Raw genomic sequence first — 24,247 nt, 5'->3', positions numbered from 1 at the left:
TATGAGAAATCAAAACTATTGCAAATTAAAAATTCAGTTCCCAGTCTCATCAGCCACTTTTCAAGGGCTCCATAGCCAATAGGGTGAGTGGCTAATGCATTGGGCAGCCCAGATATAGGGCATTTCCACCCTTACAAAAAGTTCTATTAGATAGAGCTGCAGCCTTGAGCTCCTAGGCTCAAGGAATCCTCCCACCTCAGTCTCCTGAGTAGCTGGGACTACAGGTATGCACCACCACATCTAGCTGATTAATTCTTTTTTTTTTTTTTTTTTTTTTTAGATGTGGTCTTGATTGGTTGCCCATTCTGGTCTTGAACTCCTAGCCTCAAGCAATCCTGCCTTAGCCTCCCAAGGTGTTGGATTACAGGTAAGAGCCACCATGTTGGTTCCTTTCCTAATTTTAAATAAGCTTTTGCAAAATATTGTCCCACATCTTGGCCATGGTTATGAGTACAGGTGGGTACTACTGGACCCTTTTAGCTCTGGAACTTGTATTTACTTGCTGTACTCATTAGCTAGGTTTTAAAAACCGTACTTTAGGGGCTCCTAGGGATTAACTGTACTTTAGGGGCTGCAGGAACAAAAACATGGGGGGTGAGGGAAGCACATCTCCTGGAAGTCATTTGGACAAGATTCCTTCTCACTTAAGACCACAACTAGAAGCAAGAAGTCATTTGCACTTGAATATTGACCTAGACTTACCATCTGGAGTTTCTGTATTTGTGAAGATTTCTTCAAAAACTTGATCCAAATATTATTTCAGAGGAAGCAAGTTAATTTGAAACATAGTATATTAGGTTTAGGATTAACTCAGCTATTTTGTATTTATATTCCCAGAAACATTGTATTCTTTTCCATTGAAACATACAAACACACCCACACCCACCCACACACATTTGTACTTTATGGAATACACTGTACCTGTATATTGCAGAGAGTTTTATGGTGCTTCTAGCCAAAACCAATAAAATTTGGATAAAAACGGAGTCTTTGGTAGTTTCTTTCAGCCATATAATCCCAGCCCCTAAGGGCGTCTTAGCAGAATTGACAACCCCTTTGGTTCAGGAGAGGCTGATTGGCAAAGTGATAGGAACCCCACATCTGATTGAAGTTGCTAAACTTCTCATATTGAGCGTTAAAAATGTTAAATGTGTGGAGATCACACTTCTTGCCTCTGACAGCAATCTCACTTTATCGGATACTATCATTATTATTTATGATATTAATAATACTATCATTATTTATTATTATCAGATGCTACCTCATTATTAATTATATATAAATTTCCCAACTAGAGCAAAATTCTCTGGGAACAGAGAGCGTGCCTTGTGCTTCTACCTGTCTTGGGCAGAATAAACTCTCAACAGATGCAGGCTGGAGTGATTGTCACTGCTGTTTTAAGAACAAGAGCCTGTCTCTGTCTGTAGAGTTTGCCTGGGTCATGCAGCCTTTGCAGGCCTGTTTTCTCATCCTGAAAACTCAGATATCTGTGGATAGATGAGCTCTGTATCTTTCTAACTCTGTTCTTTCTAGCTCTGAAGTTTTGCGATTATGTGATGGATGAAAATAATTAGAATCGAATAATTTTCTATTTAAGGTTAGAAAGGGAAATCTATCATGTATGATAGCAATAGAAAAACTAGACAATGTTTAACAGCCTTCATTATTTTTCTTTAAAACTCATAATGCCTCTGTAGCTATTTGTAAACAAGTCTCATTTTAAAAAATACCATTGAGCGAGGCAGGCCTAGAGGTGAATTTACCTTTGGTATCCCTCAAGAATGGGCCCCTTCCAAGGGCCTGGGATGGACTTTAGCAATGTGGTTATATGTTCATATATTTAATAATCTTAAAAAGTATGCTGTTGTAGCTATAATCTGTTACTATTGCCATCTCCTTTCATTCATGTTTCCCATTCTCTTGGGTAGTGTTGGGGTGATTGTAGATGTTTATAAGATCCAGTTAATGAAAGATGAGTCAGGATGCATTTACTTTGGGTTTAGTAGCTTAAATTGATGTGGTTCACTCAAAGGACTCTAGAAAATTGAGAGTGTAGGATTTTCCCATTCCTGCCAAAACTCTGGTTGGGGAGTCATTGGATCAAAACAATTGTGAGGATTTGGGAAGTAGGAAAGAAGAGGAAAATGAAAAAGCCTGAATGGTCCTCAAATGGAAGGGTTTACCTTTGCATAATCAGTGCTGTTTTAGCAACCAGCAGTGCTCTGCAATCAGGCATGTGCAGACCAAGAGCTTTGGAATCAAGTTCAAATTTCAGTTGTGCAATGTATCAACTGTGTGCCTTTGGATAAATTATTTTCCTTTGACTCTGTTCCCTCACCCATTACTGAGGATAAGAATATCGACTCCCTCATAATGCCCATAGTTGTCAGGAACCTTAAATGCTATCACATGCATATGCAAATAATAGGCACTATAAATTACGGCTCTTACAAATCATGACATGAGATGTTCTGGTGACGTATTTAATTTGAATATCAAAAATTCCAAGCAAGGAAAAAGATCTCCTTTAGAGATTTTTGAAGTTAGAAGAGGCTTCCAAGAGTTTAAAGGCTTAAATTGTGGCTCTGCAAAGTTGTGACTTGCCCAAAGTCATGCCTCTGGGGAGTGGCAGGGCTAGTCTTAGAATCCACCTGCCCTAACTTAGAGTATAGTTAGGACAGATGGGTCCCTTATAGTGAAAGCAAATCAAGAAGTAAGTATGCTGCAAAGGCCATGTATGAAGAACTACTGGCATCAGTTTTTAAAAATGCAGTTATCTTTGACCAGTGGTTAGGAATCATATATACATTATTCCATTATAACCTTTATGACCACCCTATGAGAAAGTAGCTATCTAGTTGCTATTTTATAGATTAAAAAAACTAAAATACGGAGACCCAGGACAGTTAAGAATTTGCTCCTATCCACACATTAATAAATAACAGAACTTGAATTCAACCATAGGTCTGTGTGACTCTGAAGCCATGCTCTTTCTCCTTCTTCCACACTGCCCTGTCTTCAAACATGGTCTGTGTCCAGAAAGGGACTTGCTCCACCTTTGGCCAAGTTACAACTGTGAAGCCATCACTGCGGTGTGACTTTCTTCTCTCTGACTGCAAACTTAGTGATGCTTCTAAGGCTACCATTTTTTGGTCACCTAAATGCTACGAAAAGAACCTATCTTGGACATTTTTATGATTTATTTTCAGAGGTTTATAAATTGTCACAGTTTTCTCAGAAATATTTTTCATAAAGTCAAAGAATTAAGGGGAAAAACAAGAACTTGTTCAGGGCATCCCTTGAGCAGACACACACCTGAACCTAACCAAACTTCTGGAAATTTCTTCCACTTAAAACATACTTTCGCTCGGTGGCTTTCAACCTTGGCTGACATTAAAGCTACCTGGGAAGCTGTAAGATAGTACCATACTCAGGCCATACCCAAGACCTAATAAAATCAGAATCTCCAGGGGTGGGGTTTTTAAAAGCTCACCAGAGGAGCTTGGTGTATAATCACTGAGGCTAGATAAAGATAAAGATTAGATAGCCTTTCTCAATAATCCTTTTCACTGCTGGATTTCTGATGCTGTCAGAAAAAAATTTCTCTCTCTCTCAATCTCTTTTTTTTTTAAATTGAGACAGAGTCTCGCTGTCACCCAGGCTGGAGTGCAGTGGCAAGATCTCAGCTCACTGAAACCTCTGTCACCTGGGTTCAAGTGATTCTTATGTCTTCTGAGTAGCTGGGACTACAGGTGTGTACCACCATGCCTGGCTAATTTTTCTGTATTTTTAGTAGAGATGGGGTTTTACCATGTTGGCAAGGCTGTTCTTGAACTCCTGACCTCAGATGATCCTCCCGCCTTGGCCTCCCAAAGTGCTAGATTGCAGGCTTGAGCCACCATGCCCGGACTATTTTTTTTTTTTTTTGAGACAGGGTCTCACTCTGCTGTCCAGGCTGGAGTGCAGTGGTGTGATCACAGCTCACTGAAGCCTCCACCTTTTGCTGGGCTCAAGTGACCCTCCCACCTCAGCCTCCCAAGTAGCTGGGACCACAGGCATGTGCCCCATGCCTGCATAATTTTTTTTTTTTTTTTCTGAGACTGAGTCTCAATCTGTTGCCCAGGCTGGAGTGCAGTGGTGCGATCTCGATTCACTGCAACCTCCATCTCCCAGATTCAAGGGGTTCTCCTGCCTCAGCCTCCTGAGTAGCTGGGACTATAGGTGCCGGCCACCATGCCTGGCTAATTTTTTGTATTTTTTTAGAGACTGGGTTTCACCATGTTGCCCAAGCTGGTCTCAAACTCCTGAGCTCAAGTAGTCTGCCCGCCTTGGTCTCTCAAAGTGCTAGGATTATAGCCATGAACCACTGTGCCTGGCCAAATTTTTTCATTCTTAACTGAGGTTCCTCTGGTGGAAGGCTCATTTCTTTGGTGATTTTACACCATACTGGGAAAGTGTTGATTAGCATAATTTTCTTTGTAGGACAACTTGTTACTATATTATTAAAAACTTTATAAACTGCATATTTATTTGACCAGCATTTTGATTCTTAGGACTTTATTCCAGAGGAATAAGAACTGTGTTCAAAGACATGTATATGGAAGTTTGTGAAAACATTGCTTATGACAGCAAAATTTGGAGGTGACGTCGGTATCTAATGCTTGGCAAATGTTTGAGAAAGCGTATTCATGTGAGAGAATACAATCATTAACTTACATTTAGGTGCATGTTAACCAGTACAGAAAATACTGTAGTAGGAATAGTAAGAGTTAATTTCAGATTAAAAAGACATATATTTTTCAGATGTGTAGGGAAAAATACTGAAAGAGTTTGCTTTAAAACATATGTTGCGGCCGGGCGCGGTGGCTCAAGCCTGTAATCCCAGCACTTTGGGAGGCCGAGACGGGCGGATCACGAGGTCAGGAGATCGAGACCATCCTGGCTAACATGGTGAAACCCCGTCTCTACTAAAAAAAAAAATACAAAAAACTAGCCGGGCGAGGTGGCGGGCGCCTGTAGTCCCAGCTACTCGGGAGGCTGAGGCAGGAGAATGGCGTGAACCCGGGAGGCGGAGCTTGCAGTGAGCCGAGATCCGGCCACTGCACTCCAGCCTGGGCGACAGAGCGAGACTCCATCTCAAAAAAAAAAACAAAAAAAAACCAAACATATGTTGCCAGCCGGGCGTGGTGGCTCACGACTATAATCCCAGCACTTTGGGAGGCCAAGGGGGGTGGATCATGAGGTCAAGAGATCGAGACCATCCTGGCCAACATGGTGAAACCCTGTCGCTACTAAAAATACAAAAAATAAAAAATACAAAAGTTAGCCAGGCGTGGTGGCGGGTGCCTGTAGTTTCAGCTACTCAGGAGGCTGAGGCCAGAAAATTGCTTAAATGTGGGAGGCAGAGCTTGCAGTGAGCCAAGATCACACCACTGTACTCCAGCCTAGGCAACAGAGCGAGACTCCGTCTCAAAAGAAAATCCAAAATATATATGCTGTCAGTTGTTACCTTGGATGGTTGGTTTTCTAACTGATTTTTAAAAATGCTCTTCTGAGTTTTTCAGATGTTCTGTTTGAGTATTATTATTGTTTAATTAGAAACAATAATAAAGTAGTCTTCAGAAAATGCTAATTGAGGCCAGGCAAGGTGGCTCACGCCTATAATCCCAGCACTTTGGGAGGCCAAGGCAGGAGTTCGAGACCAGACTGACTAATATGGTGAAACCCCGCCTCTACTAAAAATACAAAAATTAACTGGGCGTAGTGGCATGCACCTATAGTCCCAGCTACTTGGGAGGCTGAGACAGGAGAATTGCTTGAACCTGGAAGGCAGAGGTTGCAGTGAGCTGAGATTGTGCCACTGCACTCCAACCTGGGTGACAGAGGGAGACTCTGTCTCAAAAAAAAAAAAAAAAAAAAAAAAGAAAGAAAGAAAGAAAGAAAAGAAAACGCTAATTGAAAATGCAGTCTAAAAATATGAGTACCTCCATTCCTTGCCTACCTTTGATATATTATTTTTTAATAATATATAATGGTATTTGCTGGAACAATTGTTCAGCTATCTTCAGAGAAGAATATTCTCCTTTTTGGTTGCTGTTATTAAACTCAGCTGTGTCCAGGACAGATTAAGACATTCTTTTTTTCAACTGCCCGGATCTCCCTTGACTACAGCAAATAGCTAAGTTCAGAGGAATTTTTGGGAAGAGTCTCAGCTGAACTCTCAGAGAGTAAGGAAAATCCATGAGATGATATTGGGCCTGACCTGTGACAGACAACATGTATTTGTTGTTGATAAATGAAGAATATATTTGTTAATACTCTTAGCAGAAGAAAACATAGAGAAAATTATGTTTGTGTTTTTAAGGAGAAAGAGGAAGGCCAGACTCGGTTACTCACACCTGTAACCCCAGCACTTTGGGAGGCTAAGGTGGGAGGATCACTTAAGGCCAGGAGTTCAAAACCAGCCTGGGTAATACAGCAAGACCTCGTCTCTACAGAAAATTTTTTAAAAGTAGAAGAAGAAAGAGCAAGAAATCTTAAAAAAAAAAAAAAAAAAAAAAAAAAGTTGCAAAATTCGTTTGTGAACTGGAACAACTGAAGTTGAAGTATCCAACAGAGAAAGTGACTCTGAGTTGAATATGAAGTAGAGTGAGTACCCTGAGCTCGGGGTGAGCTCAGAGGGTGGACAGATATCACTGTGGATTCCAGGAAAAGGATGGCTTCCTCAGAGCAAAGCATCCTGCTCAATTTCATGATGGCATTTAAAGAAAGAAACATGTTTTTTAAAGCTTGGGTACTGGAGTTATAGCCAAAAGTTTAAACTGAGGTATACAAGAAGTTGCTACAATAATTAATACAATATGAAGTTCAGATCTGGCTGGGAAAGGAGAAAGAGGCAGGAGGAATGACAATTTTATGAAGTATCCTCTTTGACAGAAGTGTGGTTGGTGCGTCCCCTCCACCGCCGTGGAAGCTGGACAGGCGGGGCTGCAGTGAGGGATGCACCCAAAAGAGCTGTGGGCATTGTTTGGCAGCTGCTCCACAGCTGCTCAAATTGCAGGAGACAAGAAGTTAAAGAGGATGCTGGCTTTCCAATTGACTTGTGCAAAGGAATTTCTATTTTAGGAAGAACAGAGGCCCTGAGTCCACAGTGCCACCTGCAGGGGGCCGGCTGGGCAGGGAGGAAGAGGTCACAAAATCACCTGGGAATAGATTAGTTGCAAGACGGCCCTTGGTCCACCTGCACTGAGTCACGGCACTTGCACTAAAGCAAATCTGCTCACAGACTGATTACTACTGATTTGCTCAGGGAAATGTCCCTCTCCCTAAACTAGGACTCACTCTACCAAGAGTTTCCTTGGCTGATGTCAAGGATCAGAGGCTACTTCACATGATTTCTCACCATCACTGATGCCCCTCTTAGTCCTGTTACAATATAACTTTCACAGGGATGGGTAGGAGAGAGGATCAGCTCTGTTTTCATCATTTTTTTTTTGGTTTTGTTTTGTTTTGTTTGTTTGTTTTCTTTTAAAGACAGGGTCTTGCTGTGTTGCCCAGGCTGGAGTTCAGTGGGGTAATCACTGATGGAGTGCAGTGGAGCTCACTGGAGCCTCCAACACTTGAGCTCCAAGTATCCTCCCACCTCAACCTCCTGAGTAGCTGGGACTACTGGTGCATGCCAGCATGCCTGCTAATTGCATTTTTTTTTTTTTTTAAGAAAGCAGGTCCTGCTATGTTGCCCAGGCTGGTCTCAAACTTCTGCCTTCAAACAATCCTCCCACCTCGGCCTCCCAAAGTGCTGGGATTACAGGCATGAGCCACTGCACCCGGCTGTCATCATTGTTGAAAAACAACTTAAGTACATCCCAGCTGCCCGGCTGGCAGAGGAGGCAGATGCATCCTATAGAGTAGTGAGTACAAACACGGGCTTCAGTCTCAGCCATCCTTGGGTTCAAATCGCAGCCAGGGAAGGGACAGGATTCAGCAGGGCCAGGATTAGAGTCAGATGATTAAGGCTGAGTCTTACAAGTACAAGGTCAGGGGCTGTCTTTTTTTCACATTTTAATATTTTATTATGGAATGTTTTCACTAATTTTGCATTTTAAAAAAAATTGTGCTGAAATATCTTTTACCTTGCTTACTGAGCCTTTTGGCTTTCCTTTACATTTTGCTCCAAACTGAGTGCTCACTCACCTCACCTTGTCTCAATATAGTCCAGCCCAAGCATGTCAGTTTCATGAGGTTGTGAAAGTCACTTTAAATCTTGCTTTCATTGTCTGCAAATGGGATGATTAATAGATTCTATCTTAACAGGGTTTTGTAAAGTTAAATGAGATAATGCCCTTAAAACTCTTAGCACAGGACCCAAAGTGTGCAATAAACTGCCTGTACCTTTGCTAAGTCCTCCTATGGCCAGGATCTGATGTGTTGCACACAGCAAACCTAGACATAGTGTGTGCCTCCTGAAGGAATCATTTGCTTGAAGAGATAACATGAGTCAATGCCCAAAAATCACGTTACTGCCAATAAGAACCACATTTTTACAAGACCAAAAATGACCCACCAAGCCATTTCTGGACACTTACTAATAAAATGTAGCTCATTTCAAATTGGGATCCAGGCTATGACTTGAGCCGGGCTGCAGGTTGTTAAAAACCATGAGCAAATTCACAGATGCCGGAGTAGAAGAAATGCCCTTTGCTGAGAATCATCCGAAATTGTGGTGTGTGTTGAAAAACAGCAGCAGGTACTTATTCCTTGGACACCTTGTCCTAAGCTCAGGCATTTGCCAGGCACCCATAGGAATATATGCTTGAGAAACAGGCGAAACTACTTGTGATCACATGCACTGACCGAGGCTGCTCTATGCCCTGCAATGCATTTAAACACATGGTGGGAGTGAGTTCAGGGTGAAAAGATGTGTTAAGAAACACATTATATCAACCACATCCGCCCTTCCACACATTCTGGGAAAATGACAGTTTATGCTTTCAATGAACATGTTGCCGTTTCTAAAGAACCGTGATTTAGTGTCTCATATAAAAGTGCAACAGTCAAGCTGGATCCATTTCAAATTTACAAGTAAAATTAAAATTAATTCTGTGAAAATTGAAAAACTTTCAGCCAAGAGATTCATTCTGGTTTCATGACATTTGTGAAATTGTTCCATGTTTAAGGTTTTAGGTATTGAAAATATCTGTCCTATGTCTTAAGGTAAAACTCAATGCTAAAAGGAATGACAATGAAAAAGGTAATTGATGAGCTTTTGAGTTTCAACTCTCTTTACTACTTGGAGTCTGCAAATAGCTCGTGATAGGCAGAATATGGATCCCCCAAAGATGTCCGTGTCCTAATCTCTGCAATTTGTGAATATGTTGCTTTTGTAAGGAACTTTGCAGATGTTGTTAAATTAAGAATCTTGAGACGGGAAGATTATCTTGGATTATTTTCGTGGGCCTAAATGAACCACACAAATCTTTAACATCAGACAACCTTTTCCTGCCATGGCTGGAAGGCGATATTCCTGCAGAAGAAAAGTTAGAAAGATGCAACTTTGCTGGCTTTGAAAATGGAGAATAGGCCATAAACAAAGGAATGGAGCAGCTGCAAGAAGCTAAAAGACAAAGAAACATATTTCCCCCTAGAACCTCCAGAAAGGAATGCAGCCCAGCTGACACCCTGATTTTAGTCCGGTGCAACCTGTGTTGGACTTCTAACTTAAAGAACTGTAAGGTAATACATCGTCTTGGTTTTTTTTTTCCTTTTTGAGATGGAGTCTTGCTCTATTGCCCAGGCTGGGGTGCAGTGGTGTGATCTCGGCTCACTGATTCTCCTGCCTCAGCCTCCCGAGTAGCTGGAATTAAAAGTGCATGCCACCATGCCCAGTTAATTTTTGTATATATAGTAGAGATGGAGTTTCACCATGTTGGCCAGGCTGGTCTTGAATGCCTGACCTCAGGTGATCCACCTGCCTCAGCCTCCTAAAGTGCTGGGATTACAGGCATGAGCCACCGCGCCTGGCTACATCTGTCTTAAATCACAAAGTTTGTGGTGATGTGTTATAGCAGCAAAAAGCAACTAATACACAGCTGAAATTATACAACTTTCCATTCATCAATTTCATGACTTACTGTAGCTGTACAAGGTATTAAAAAGCAAACCCTAGTATAGTATTTTTTAAATTCTAATATTTTTGCATCTAATCTAATATTGTTGCATCTAACATTTTTATTGCTGCATTTTATGTCTTGCATCCTTGTTTTCTTCTCCTCATTTATCCTAGGATGGCAGGACCTGCAGATTCTTGATTAGATTCTAGATGCAAATAAAGAACTTGGAATTATTCCCCAAGAAGCTCCTTCTTCTGAAACCAAGAGGTGAGGAATGCTCGTCTGCTCCAGGACATGCCCAGTGAGATGAAAAGCTGTATGCGTGGGAGTTGGGCCATGAAGTGCAAGACGTAAACCCTTGAAATCATTTTTAATGAAACATAAACATTGAGTTAGCATGGGGGCCACAGTTTCTGGGTGGTTGGTTCTAAGTTTGGCAATCAGGATATAGAGGGAAAATTCTCCTGCTTTAATGGCCTCCAGATGTTCCTTTGGTCCCAACTGAAAATTTTTCATCATTTATGGTTAATATTTTTGTCAGCAGTAGAGTTTTGTTGTAATGTCTCCAAACTGGTGGTAGTGACCATTAGTCGTTAGACAAACCCCAAATAAGAGTTTAATTTTGGGGTCACTTTAAGTTTCCATTATATTTCACTTAAAGAATAGTCATCAGAATGTTCTGTTTGTACAACAGGGGACTACATGATTCTATCTGATGACAACCAGTCTGTGATCTCAGGTATAAAACGCAATGTCCTATTGTAATAATGGCTGGCATTACACCCAACATCTAGAAGAAAAAAACAATGATGTCAGAAGGCAGTCATCTTGAGTGAATAAAAGGCAAGAGGTGTATTGCAAATTCTAATGCACTTCATCATAGAATTTTAATTAACTATTTCATTCACACCAATTGGGGTCTATTAAAGCAATTATTTCTGAGAAGCAATCTTTGGGAAATTCAGGTAAAAAAAGACAACTTCTGTCTTCTGGAACAATAATGTTGTGACTGTCTACACCTAATAAAAGGTGACTGTGTAGCCAGGTGTGGTGGCACACGCCTGTAATTCCAGCTACTCAGGAGGCTGAGGAATGAGAACCGCTTGAACCTGGGAGGTGGAGGTTGCAGTGAGCAGAGATTGCGCCATTGCACTCAAGGTTAGACAACAGTGAGACTCTGTCCCCTGCCCCCCCAAAAAAGTGACCATGCAAGATCTGCCCTGGGATATAGTTTAATTACGTAACATACTCTGAAAATAAGCAAATTACTTACATACATGCTTTGATCTTTCTCTATCTGAGGAAAGGGAAGAACACAGTTCACCTCTCTAGAAGTTGCTTCTGAGAACTGTGGTCCATGCTCCATTCTGAATCCACAAGGAAAGGCCTTCACACTATACATGGCAATTGCAATTAGTTATTGTCTTCTGGTTACGGCATGATGGGCTGATTGCCTTAGTTATGTCAGAGAGGTGTTTGAAGAGCCTATTGTGACTTACCTCTTTTTAAAGGGTTTGAGTTTTAACTGACTAATAATACACTTTGATACTGTCTGCAGTTTTTAACAAGTGTTTTTATTTGTGCTTAATACCCATTAGTATGACTAGGTAGTTTTTAAGGTTCACTCACCAGGGCATTTGGTTTCATGGATCATTAGGGGCCTGGATTATAGGCCCCTCATGACACTTAGCAACTGAATCATACTGAACAATAGAATCTCCTTGAACCTTTGCCTTTTTAAAAAATTAAATGATAATAAATAATTCGACCCTACATTAAATCTTTTTCTTTTCTTTCTTTTCTTTTCTTTGAGACAGGGTCTTGCTCTGTTGCCCCGGGTGGAGTTTGGTGGAATTGTGGCTCACTGCAGTCTTGAGCTCCTGGGCTCAAGTGATCCTCCTGCCTCCTGCCTCAGTCCCTCCTTCAGCTGGCACTACAGGTGTGCAACACCATGCCCAGATAATTTTGTATGTTTTGAAGAGATGGGGAGGATCTCCCTCTGCTGCTCAGACTGGTCTCAAACTCCTGACCCTGAACGATCCTCCCACCTTGGCCTCCCAAACCTAGCCTAGTACGCTAGGAATTTCCCTGCTTGCAGAGAGGAATGGTGCTTTGCTAGAACTGTTAGAACAAAGAAAAGATGGCTGGGCGCAGTGGCTCAGGCCTGTAATCCCAGCACTTTGGGAGTCTGAGGTGGGCAGATCATCTGAGGTCAGGAGTTCGAGACTAGTCTGGCCAATAGGGTGAAACCCCGTCTCTACTAAAAATACAAAAATTAGCCGCATGGTGGTGGGTGCCTGTAATCCCAGCTACTAGGGAGGCTGAGACAGGAGAATCGCTTTAATCTGGGAGGCAGAGGTTGCAGTGAGCCGAGATTGTGCCATTGCACTCCAGTCTGGGCGACAAGAGTGAGACTCCTTCTCAAGAAAGAAAAGTAAATAAATAAATAAATAAAAATTAATAATTAAATTAAATTTCAAAAAAGGAACAAAGAAAAGATGTTACCACAAACTCTAAAATGGCACACTTGCAGATTTCTTACTGAGGAAGATGTCTCGTCTTCCTCGTTTTGTTCCTGTTTTCTTTCTCATCCAGGGTCTGACAGAGATGACATCAACAGAAGCTCAGGCTAGAAGGAAGATGAGGTAGCAGTGGGCCTGGTCTGCCCCGCCCCCAAGAGTGACTGGCAGCACACACAGCCTGAATCGACAAGATTTTAAAAAACATGTATGTTTTGGTTTTCACAAATTCTCCCACCTGTTGGTAAGTACTTTTGAAAACTTAAATCGTAGACTCATTCCTTTATGACAGTTTCCAACAGATGTTCCCTATTTAAAATCTTCTCAGACTACCCTTAACTTCCTCTGAAGCCCAGGGCTCATTTCCGTCTGTAATTCTGACATCTACCATCTTACAGGGGGTTCTGTAATTACCAAGGCAATGAGCACAAATCCCTGGTTCTCTCAGCAATCCAACCCTCTGAAGCAAGAAATTGCACCCCTCTGCCAAGTGAGCGTCTGGCTTTTTCTCCTTAAAATCTGCATGAAATAGTTTGCCAATCCCAGATGATGTGATAAGATGTGATGTGATGCAATAAAAGGGGTAACCAGCACTTTGGGAGGCCAAGGCAGGTGGATCACCTGAGGTCAGGAGTTCAAGGCCAGCCTGGCCAACATGGAGAAAACCTATGTCTAGCAAAAATACAAAAATTAGCTGGGGCATGGTGGCAGCCACCTGTAATCCCAGCTACTCGGGAGGCTGAGGCAGGGGAGTCACTTGAACCCGGGAGGTGGAGGTTGCAGTGAGCTGAGATTACTCCATTGTATTCCAGCCTGGGCAACAAGAGAAAAACTCCATCTCAAAAAAAAAAAAAAAAAAGGGTCGGGGGGTGGGAGGATAGCCAGGAAGAGGCCCTATTCTAATCCCGAACAGCTCTTTCCCTCGTCCACCCTGTTTCAGATCACATTGTTTAAAGCAATAGTAATAATAACAATTATAAGAACAGAGAAGAGAACTTGCATGAATTTACTTTTATTTTATTTTTTCTAAGACAGTATCTTGCTCCATCACCCCGGCTAGAATGCAGTGACATGATCACGGCTCACTGCAACCTCTTCCTCCTGGGCTCCGGCGATCCTCCCACCTTAGCCTCCTGAGTAGCTAGGACCACAGGCATCTGCCACCACACCTGGTTAATTTTTAAACATTTTTTTGTAAAGACAGCGTTTCACCATGTTGCCCATGCTTGTCTTGAACTCCTGAGCTCAAGCTATGTGCCTGCCTCGGCTCAAGCTATTTTCTTGCTTCGGCCTCTCAAAGTGCTAGGATTACAGGCATGAGCCACCATACCCAGCCTCAGCATTTGGTAAGCCTTGAATATGTGCCAGACACTCTGCTAAGCATGTTACATTCATTATATTATCCAATTCACAGACTAACCCAAGAGCAAATCACCGTTAGTACATTCATCCTGTTGTACAGATGGGCCTGGAACAGTTAAGATAGTTGCCTTTTGGGTCAAGCATTGTCCTCTTTCTTCTCTTGCTTTTAAAATGTATTTATTGATTCTTTCAACAAAGATTTATTGAGCACCTACTATGTTCCAGGCCTTATTTAATCTTTATATATTCTTGTATATTGATGAAGATGTCATGAGCTCAATAAACCCCTTTGTTCTAAGAGAAGAAAGAAGTTTCTGTAAAAGCAGGGGCTTCTGAGAAAAGAGGGAAATGTGAACTTCAGACTTCACTGGCTTCACACACTTCTGCCCTGAGCAGCGTTGATAAGAATGCAGTCTCTCAGGTTGAGGTATGTCACTTTCACCTTTTCAACTGGGTGGGGAGAATGCTATCTGGGGAATGTGAAATGTTTTTACCGCAGGCTTTCTGCAAAACCAAAGGGAGCGATAGGGCCTGAAAAATGATGGGGAATTCCCAGATCTGAGAAAACTCTTTAATACACTTGGAATCCTGGTGCCCCCATCTGAAAGGGCCTCGGACGTCTCTGAGTCCATCCCTTAGACAAGCTCTCAATTGGAAGCAAGATCCCCTAATAACAAATGGTCAGACTACTTCTGCCTGCGCACACTTTGAATGCTTGGGGAACACTCACCCTCATGAGGCAGCCCATTCTGGTGCCAAACAGACTGTTCTTCCTCATACCAAGCCAGGAATCTACCTCCATATCCACTCACGGGTCCCAGATCAGTTCTTGGATGTCATGAATACTAATCCGATCAGGAATAATAACTCATGAACAATAAATCTGGTATTTCTTTCATAGGAGAATTCATCTCTAACATCAGAAACCCTGTCTCCACTAAGACTGTCTTGTCTTGCTCGTTCAGCTTCCCTCACACGTCATGATTCCAAATGCGTTACTATCCTAGCTGGAGCAAGGGGAACTGTGAATGAATGAGCTGGACACACTGGAGGCTTGCTCAGAGAAGCCATTATTAATAAACACACACTGAAGTAACAAGAAACTTTGAAGGAGGGGCTGGAGCCTCTCTTATGGCCATTAGGATGTGGACAAAGCGTCTTTGGAATGGGAGAGGTTTCTGGGGTCAGGAATCATCTGAATGGTATTTGAGTCATAGCGCTTGTGACACTCAGAGCAGTCTTTTTAAGGCCAGGCTGCAGTGTCTGAAGAAGTACCCGGGAAGCAAATGTAATTGCTCTAAGTAGCGTGCTTGACCTAGGCAATGTACACAGCCATCTCTGGGGAGAATTTCATTTACAGGGAGTAAAGGGATTGGGGAAGTCAAACCTTGTGGATTCTTTAAATTTTATTATTATTATTATTATTTGAGACAGAGTTTTGCTCTGTTGCCCAGGCTGGAGTGCAGTGGTGCAATTACAGCTCACTGAAGCCTCGACCTCCCAGGCTCAAGTGATCCTCCCACCTTAGCCTCCCAAGTAGCTGGAACTACAGGTGCACACCACCATGCCAGGCTGATTTATGGAATGTGAGGGTGATCCTGAAGACCCCCAAACTTGCAATTGTCTGAAGTAAGGGACTGTTTCATTAGACTCTGCAGTTTGCTAAACTTTGTTACAGCCCCTTACTCTAGGGAAATAAACTCTGACTCTTTATTGAGGTGTTTGTTTGTTTGTTTGTTGAGATGGAGTCTTGCTGTATCACCCAGGTTGGAGTGCAGTATCATGATTTCAGCTCACTGCAATCTCCGCCTCTCGGATTCAAGTGATTCTCCTGCCTCAGCCTCCTGAGTAGTTGGGATTACAGGTGGCCACCACCACGCCCAGAAAATTTTTGTATTTATAGTAGAGACGGTGTTTCACCATGTTGGCCAGGCTGGTCTCAAACTCCTGACCTCAAATGATCTGCCTGCCTCGGCCTCCCAGAGTGCTGGGATTACAGGTGTGAGCCACTGCACCCAGCCTCTTTATCCAGTTTTGTGCCTCCCCCTGGGACAAGGTGTCCCCAGAGCTAAGGGCATAGCTTTCCTCTTTCTGAATCACACCCCTGTATGTGCTGGTGAGTGGAGTTTGGATGCATGTGCTGGGATGTCCACGTGGGTGAGTGTGAGTCTCCCTGCAGCGTGGACGGAATGAGAGAACAGAGGGGTGAGCTATGGTACGCAGGCCTGGAGCCAGGGCCAGCTCTCCCCACACCACCACACTCCACTGCAGGATTCCATACAGTCGAGAATTCTAAATTTGAACTTAGACTTCGAGGTTATCATGGTGTTTTTTCAAAGCAGCAAGCTCCCTTTTCATTTTATTTTGTTTTATTTTATTAATTAATTTATTTTATTTTCAGCTTTTATTTTAGATGCGGGGACATGTGAAGTTTGTTATATAGGTAAAGTCGTGTCACCGGGGTTTGCTGTACAGATTATTTCATTTCCCAGGTACAGGCACTAAGCGTAGTACCCAGTAGTTATTTTTTCCTGCTCCTCTCCCTCCTGCCATCCTCTACCCTCAAGTAGGCCCCCAGTTTCTGTTGTTCCTCTTCTTTGTGTTCATGAGTTCTCATCATTCAGCTCCCACTTATAAATGAGAACATGTGGGATTTGGTTTTCTGTTTCTGCATTAGCTTGTTAAGGATAATGGCCTCCAGCTCCATTCATGTTCCCCAAAAGTAGCTTGTTTTTTGGAGCTATGTAAATTTTTTCTCTATCTTTTTTTTTTTTTTTTTTAAAGATAAGATCTCACTATGTTGCCCAAACTGACCTTAAACTCCTGGTCTCAAATGATCTTCCCACCTTGGCCTCCCAATATGTTGAGATTATAGGTGTGAACCACCATTCCCGCCGTAAAGCTTATGGATTCTTTAATGCTCTCAACTCTCACGAAAACAACCACCATAAATCTTAGTTCCTTCATTGTCATAAATTATTTTTTCCCTATATTTTGTAAAGAACTGAAATTGAGAAAAGACCACTAATGCAACTCCAGCATTTCTATTACTGGAAACTTATACTTTTAGCATTATATATAACATAAATAATACTAAATTTATAATATAAATAATGCTAAAAAGACCAAAGACCAAAGGGAGAGGTAGGGCCCTGAAAAATTATGAGGAATTCTCAGATCTGAGAAAACTCATTAATAAACTTGGAATCTCATTGTCCCCATTCAAAAGGGCCTCAAAGGTCTCTGAGTCCACCCCTTAGACAAACTCTCTATCAAACTCTCTATCCCCTCTTTGGTCTTATTATTTATATGAGGGTAAGTTATTTTGTTGTTTGCCTCACTGGTAATATCAGAAGGATTTGTTAAGTATGGGAAGTTTGGTTATAAACTAACCTTGGACATTCAAAGCCATGTTCATATAATAATGCAAATGTTACTTTATCATGATTTCTTCTACTTAACAGGATAGCTTTTCTTATTGTTTCCCCAACTATATTGACTGCTACGCTTGCGATTAGCTTTGGTCATGATGCATTCTTTACAATGCTTAGGTGGTATGGTGGATAGAATTATCTCCATTTCACAGGTGAGGGAGATGAGGCTGAGAAGCTGAGGCCAGGAAGAGTTCAGTATCTTGCATAGAGTTTCATGGCTCAGAATAGTACAGCCCAAATAATATGCCAATCTCCCGTCCAGTGCTTTTCACTTTGCAGAATTGCCAACAACATGAACTAACTCAAATGGAGGCATAACGATGAAATTCACGTAGGCACAGTTAAATTCCAGATCTCATGGAAAAAGTGAATGGCATTAATTAGACCCACCAATTCAACAACTAAAAATAAAATAAGACAATCATCTCCTGAGCAAAATCACAAGAAAAACCCAAGTCTTTCAAAACCTTACCAAGGGTCAGCTTTTAGAAGACAATGGTTCCTTTCGTACGTGAGCCATTTGGTGTAGGGAACTCAGGCTAACCTGATTCTTTAGATTCATTGGGTTTTCCTTCTTTCCTTCTCTAAGCAGTTAATAGGCATCTGCTAAGAGTAAGGCGCATGAAGGAAAATGTTTGGCTGTCAAAAGATTAATATCACAGAGATGGAAACCAGGCCTGTCGCTGAGGTTTGGCGACTGCTACGTCAAAGCCCCAGATCTGGCTAACCTCAAACTGGTCTCTTAATTAAAGAGTAAAATTTAAGGAGAGCTCATGTAATGTTTTGGAGGTTTAAGATAAGATTTTGTTGACTGGATACAGTACTCTATTTGGGGAAGGGGGAGCTGAAAAGATTCTTTTCACTTTTATGTAAGATATGTGTTAGTCTTGGCTCTAAAAGAACAATTTTAATCCAAGATTCTCAAGGAACTCTTCACAGATTAATTCATTTTGGAGAAACATAACTTCATTGCTTCCATTCCACAGATATTTAAATGGGTCCTGGAGGACCCATTTTTTGTCTGTTTTGCTCCCAATGGATACCCCTCTATTTAATTTGGAAGAATAGCAACCACAATTTATGCCAATAGTATGCATTTTAAATGTTAGTGCTGTATCTACCTCAGAGAGGTATCTGAGAAATAGCTGGGCACTGTCTTCATCTGAGCATTCACCACCCATTCATCTATCCACCACCCTCCAACCACCATCTCTCTAACCATCTACCATCCACCATCCATCCATCCATCCATCATCCATCCATCCATCCATCATCCACCCACCACCCATTGATACATCTATTCATCATCAATCCACTATCCATCCCTCCATCATCCATCCATTCATCTACCATCTACATCCATCCACCACCATCCATTCCATCTATCCACCACCATCCACGCTGTCCATCCATCATCCACCCATTCGTCCATCCACCATTGTCCATCCTGTCCATCCATTTATCCATCCACCATCCACCATTCCGTCCATTCCATCCATCCACCACCATCCATCCATCCATTCCATCCACCAATCCATCCATCCATCCATCCATCCATCACCCATCCACCATCCATCACCCATTCATCCATCTGTCCATCATTCATCCATTCACATCTATCCTTCCATTTACCATCCATTCATTCATCTATCATCCTTTCACCACCCATCCACCATCCATCCATCTATTCATTCATTCATCCATCATCCGTCCATTCATCTGCCATCCATCCATTAATCTACTCTCCATTCATCCACTCACCACACATCCATCCATAGCCATCTATCCACCTACCATTCATCCATTTATTCATCCATCCATCCATCCACCACCCATCCATTCATTCACCTCTTATCATTTTTCCATCCACCACCCATCCATTCATTCATCAATCCATCTACCACTCATTTATCCATTCATTCATTCATCCATCCATCCGCCAGCTATCCACCATCCATCCACCCATCTACTATCCACCCATCCATCCATCTCCACTTAACATTCATCCATGCATCCATACATTCATTCATCCATCCACCCACCATGCTTTCACCCATGCATCCATAAATTCATCCATTTATCCACCATCCATCTAGCATCCATCATCCACTGTGCACTCTCCAGTCACCATCCATCCATCCATCCGCCATCCATCCATCCATCCAACATTAAGTTAATGGTTACATCTCATGCATTCTGAAGCCGGATTGGATTGAATCTCAGCTCTCTCACTGGCCAGCTATGTGACCTGGAGAAAGTTATTTCAATTCTCTGCACCCTGATTTTTTCATCTGTAAAAGATGAAGTCATGATGCGCACCTCACAATATTATTAATATAAACAAAGTGAACAGAATGGTATCTGGCACATAACTAACATGATTCATATGGTTTCTATTGTTATTGCTATTTGTATTTATCGATAAAGGAACTCAGCCCCAGAAAAGAGAAGTGATTCACCTATAGATTTAGGATAAATAAATCAGGAGTTAGAGAATCTACTTCTTTGATTGTTTGCTTCTCTTTCCCAGAAAGTGAAGGAGGAGAGCCACAGGTAGGAAGTGGGAGATAATTTTCAGAGGCCTAAATTATTTTGATTTAATTTTGGCCTAAGAGCTGAGTTCTAGGAGTGGGTTTGTTTGTTTATTTTTGCTTTTATTTGTATATCAATTCTAAAGCCTCCAAAATAAAGTTGACAAGACTACATTTCCTAATTTACCTATTTGTTCGATCAACTGCATCACAAGACCTGCATGGGCAAAGATGATTTTATTTCTGTCTAAAATCCCAGTGCCATAAGTCTAGCACCCTGGGTCCTTGAGGTGGCTGAGATGCAAAATAGGTGATAATGTTAAGAAGAAAAGAGCCCCAGATGCTGGTCACAGTCTCTTCGCAAGAAAGGGGAGCCCCAGTGAGAACATTTGCCAGAGCAGGATCTCAGGGAGGAAGGTTACTTAGTTCAGTATCTGGACAGCCAGGTGAATAGCATCAGTCCCTGTAGAAGAGGACTGTGCTTCTCCATCTCTAGGGGCCCAGCCTCCAGGACACACAGCTCAGCCCTGAACAGAGGCTGAAGATTCAAGGCAAGATGAAGCAAAAGGAGCTGGGAGAGGCTGAGGAATGCTTTCCCCTAAGTCACTTCCATTCAACTGGAGCCCTAGCATTGATTGAACACCTAGAACAGAGAAAGCACCAGACTGGGCATATTGTGGGTCTTGACCTGTGCACTTGTAGGAGAGAAGACTTCGGGAGGAGAATCCAGGCCCTGCCACGTACTCTCTCTGTCCCCTTCCCTGCAGAGATCTGGCAGCTCTCTACTTCCTCTTGGGTTCCTCCCTACCTAGGTTTGTTCGACTTTTAAAGTCAGCAACACAGGGCTGGCCCAGCACTTCAGGAGGAGGCGGGAGGATCACTTGAAGCCAGGAGTTCAAGACCAGCCTTGGCAATATAGCAGGACTCCTTCTCTATCTGGTGTGGTGGTGCATGCCTGTGGTCCCAGCTACTCAGGAGGCTGAGGTGGGAGGAACACTTGAGCCCAGGAGTTGGAGGTTGCAGTGAGCTGTGATTATACCACTGCACTCCAGCCTGGGCTACAGAGTAACACCAGTCTCTTAAAAACAAACAAAAACCCAGCAACGCAGAAGAGCTATGATCCAGGTACCATCCATTGTCATCCTGAATTAGGGTGACCAACCATCCTGGTGTTCCTGGGACTATCCTGGATTTAACTCTGAAAATTCCACATTCTGGGAAAGTCCTCAGTCCCAGGCAAACGGGACAGTTGGTCACCCTGACCTGAGCTTGCTGTCACTGGATACTGGAAAGGAACAATCTGGGAAGAACTGCCTGAATAATATGTAGTCTGTTCTCTTCTCTACTTACTAAACTTTTTTTAGGTGTATTTAGATTACTTATTATGTATTTAAATAGCAGCAAGATGTGTGCCAGGATTGACAACACTGACCCCTGTGGAATGATTTTTACTGGAATTCCCTTTGTCAAGATGCTCTCAGTCTATACCCAGGGTGGTTTTTTAACCCCTTGCCCCTCACTGTCCAACTCCCCCCAGGGTGTTATATATGGGAAGTTCACTGTATCAGTTCCTGGAAGGATATGGTTGAAATTTCATTCACTGTCTTACACAGTGTTGCCCTGAGACCTATGGTGGGAACTTCTCTCCCTGCTGGGGAGAGATGTGATGTCCTTTGCCTGGGCTATTAGAAAGGTGGGTCCCCTTTGGGGTTGTCCTGTAGCAAGTATGGATCCTTGGCACGTGGAGTAAACTCTTCCTGCTTTGTCTTATTTTCCTACTCGTATTTTCTGTAAGCTATTTAGACATATTAATAGAATGAAACTAAGCTATGTTTTGGGCCCTAAGTTACCCTAGTCGTGAGACTTGATGGGAGTGGAATGCTTTTCTTGTTTGCCCATGGAAGCCTCTCAAAATTCCCTCTCTCGATGGTAAATGGCTGGCTTCAAAAACCTTTGGGGGGGCCCTTGCAGCAGGACACAGATGACAGCCACGGGCTCTTTTGAGGAGTTCTTGTAGCTTTTCTGTGTGGGCAGAAGGAGGTTATTTGAGAGAAGCAGCAAGACCACCATGCCCAATAAGAGTCTTCCATCAGGGGCTGAAGTAGAAGGAGTAACTTCTTGGGGTACAGTGGGATAATGTTGTGAACTAACCAAACATTTAGTCCCCCCTCTGTCCTTGTAATCCATAGTGGATAGGCTGTCAGAAAAGAAATCAGGAGTACATGTAGATTTTGGGGATTCAACCAAGGGAGGTCCCATGTGTTGCTCTCTCTGGGCCAGAGCCTTTGGTAGGGGGATGAAAGTTCCGGGGAAATTAATCAACAGAGGAATCCTGGGTCTCCCACTCCTGGGCCCAGCTCTGGACAGTGACAAGATCCCAGGACAGAAATGGCTGCTCAGGCCCTGAGTCGCATCAGGGTTTATCCAGACTTCCAGGGGTCCCATGGCCATGACCCAAGTTGGCTCTGAAAGCAGGGGAGAGAGAGAGCTGGGCTGAGGAGCCCTGGAGAGTGGTAGCTGTCTGTGCAGACTGAGGCCTGAGGTTGCATCCAGCTCTTAGAGGATGTTGACATGGACTGACAATGTCCCCAGGACCAGATCTGCCCACTCTCCCCATTCCCACCACCTTGGCTTACGGAAGCCAACTCTACCCCATCCAAGGAAAGGAAGTGACTCTGAATAGTTTGGGATAAATATACCTTCAAATGGGGGCACAGACAACGAATGCAGTTTTAGAATAAATATGTTACATTTCTTTCACACTTGACTGTGTCGGTTGAGGTGAGTGCTTGCTTGGGTGTAATGATGCCGCCAATGACCACAAGGCAGATGATGAGAGCTTACATTCATTGAGCATTTGTCATGTATCTGCTTCTCTGCTAAGCACTTTATGTGAACAAACTCATGAAATTCTTAACAACAGAGAGATACTACTAAATCTCTCTCCCTCTCTCTCTCTTTTTTTTTTTTTTTAAGAAAGGGTCTTGCTCTGTCACCCATGCTGGAGTGCAGTAGCACAATCAAAGCTCACTGCATCCTCAACCTCCCGGGCTCAAGTAATCCTCCCACCTCAGCCTCCTAAGTAGCTGGGACCACAGGCATGCACCACTATGCCTGCTAATTTTTTGTATTTTTGGTAGAGATGGGATCTCACTATGTTGCCCTGGCTGGACCTGCACTCCTAGGCTCAAGTGATCTTTCTGCCTCTGCCTCCCAAAATGCTGGGATTATAGATGTGAGCCAACCCGGAGGCACAGAAAAGTTAGGTAACTTGCTGAAGCTCATGTAGGAGGATGTAGGATTTGAACTAAATGATCTCAAAGATCCTTAGGAACACACTTGTTTTTTTACAAACCAATTGGTCAACAGTTCTTTCTTATTCTCAAACTAAAGTCCTCATGTGGGAGTTTAAAACATTCCTTTTTGTCTTGTTCCTAACACAAAGAGCCAGCAGTTAACTCCTGTGATTCCTATCTTTTCTCCATTTCCTCTTTCTCAAGCCAGCGTGACCCAGTTGCCTTAGCCTCTCCTCGGGGTAGCTGTGACCCGAGGCTTTTCTTATTTCACTACTTCTGATTTGCCCTTTGCTTCAGTATTTGGGCTTAAATTGCACCAGAGGTCAGTAGGTGATGAGTTTTCTAGGAAGAACGGTATCTCTATGATTCACAAATTAATGCGTTCTGGTGCTGGATTTAACAATTGCTTTCAACAAGAAACAGCTCACTCCTATGATCTCCCATGATCTCAGATCTGAGCTTGCTGTGCTTTTACAAAGATACTCTTGATAGTCTTTTCTTTAAGTCCTCTGGGAAGTCAGCTATTTGGCCCTATGGAGACTGGTCTTACTGCCAGGCCTGTTCTTTGTCTATCTAAATTATGGTGGCAGAAAAGATAAAAATCCAAAGGCAAAAAAGTCATTCTTCTCCCTCCAAAATGTGGAAATTCTTTGAGGCTTTCATTTCCTTCTGCTTTTTTGCGGATAATAATGAAAAATGGTTTCTGCTGCTGCTTTTATTGGCTTTAGCACTGGGGGTCCTAAGAATGTAAATGTTTCCCCAAGGAAAAAAAAAATACATTTGGGGGATTAACTGGGTAGTTTCTTTTGTTTCAAAAAATTTTAATTATAAAAAGAAGAAAGAATCTGCTGAACCAAATGAAGTCGTGATCCCAAACAGGAAACAGAGAGACGAGACCACCATTCATTTGGGGTGGATCTTCTGGGATTCAGGGAGGTCAGCTCTGGAGGTCTTCGTTCAGCTGGCTTGGTTTCACCACTCTATTTTAAGTCCAGG

The 24,247-nt window shown here is 42.7% G+C and overlaps 1 long non-coding RNA gene across 1 annotated transcript; it reads left to right on the top strand.

Moving 5' to 3' along the window:
• Positions 1 to 328: 328 nt before the first annotated feature.
• On the top strand, positions 329 to 11,930 carry LOC116269484. The gene is made up of 3 exons (XR_004177060.1): positions 329 to 367; positions 9,388 to 9,732; positions 10,283 to 11,930. It is a non-coding gene; the product is annotated as an uncharacterized LOC116269484 (long non-coding RNA).
• The last annotated feature ends 12,317 nt before the right edge of the window (positions 11,931 to 24,247 follow it).

Source organism: Papio anubis, chromosome 11, assembly GCF_008728515.1.
Source record: "Papio anubis isolate 15944 chromosome 11, Panubis1.0, whole genome shotgun sequence".
In the NCBI taxonomy this organism is placed as follows: domain Eukaryota; kingdom Metazoa; phylum Chordata; class Mammalia; order Primates; family Cercopithecidae; genus Papio; species Papio anubis.
This window is presented reverse-complemented; position numbering and strand designations above follow the sequence as displayed.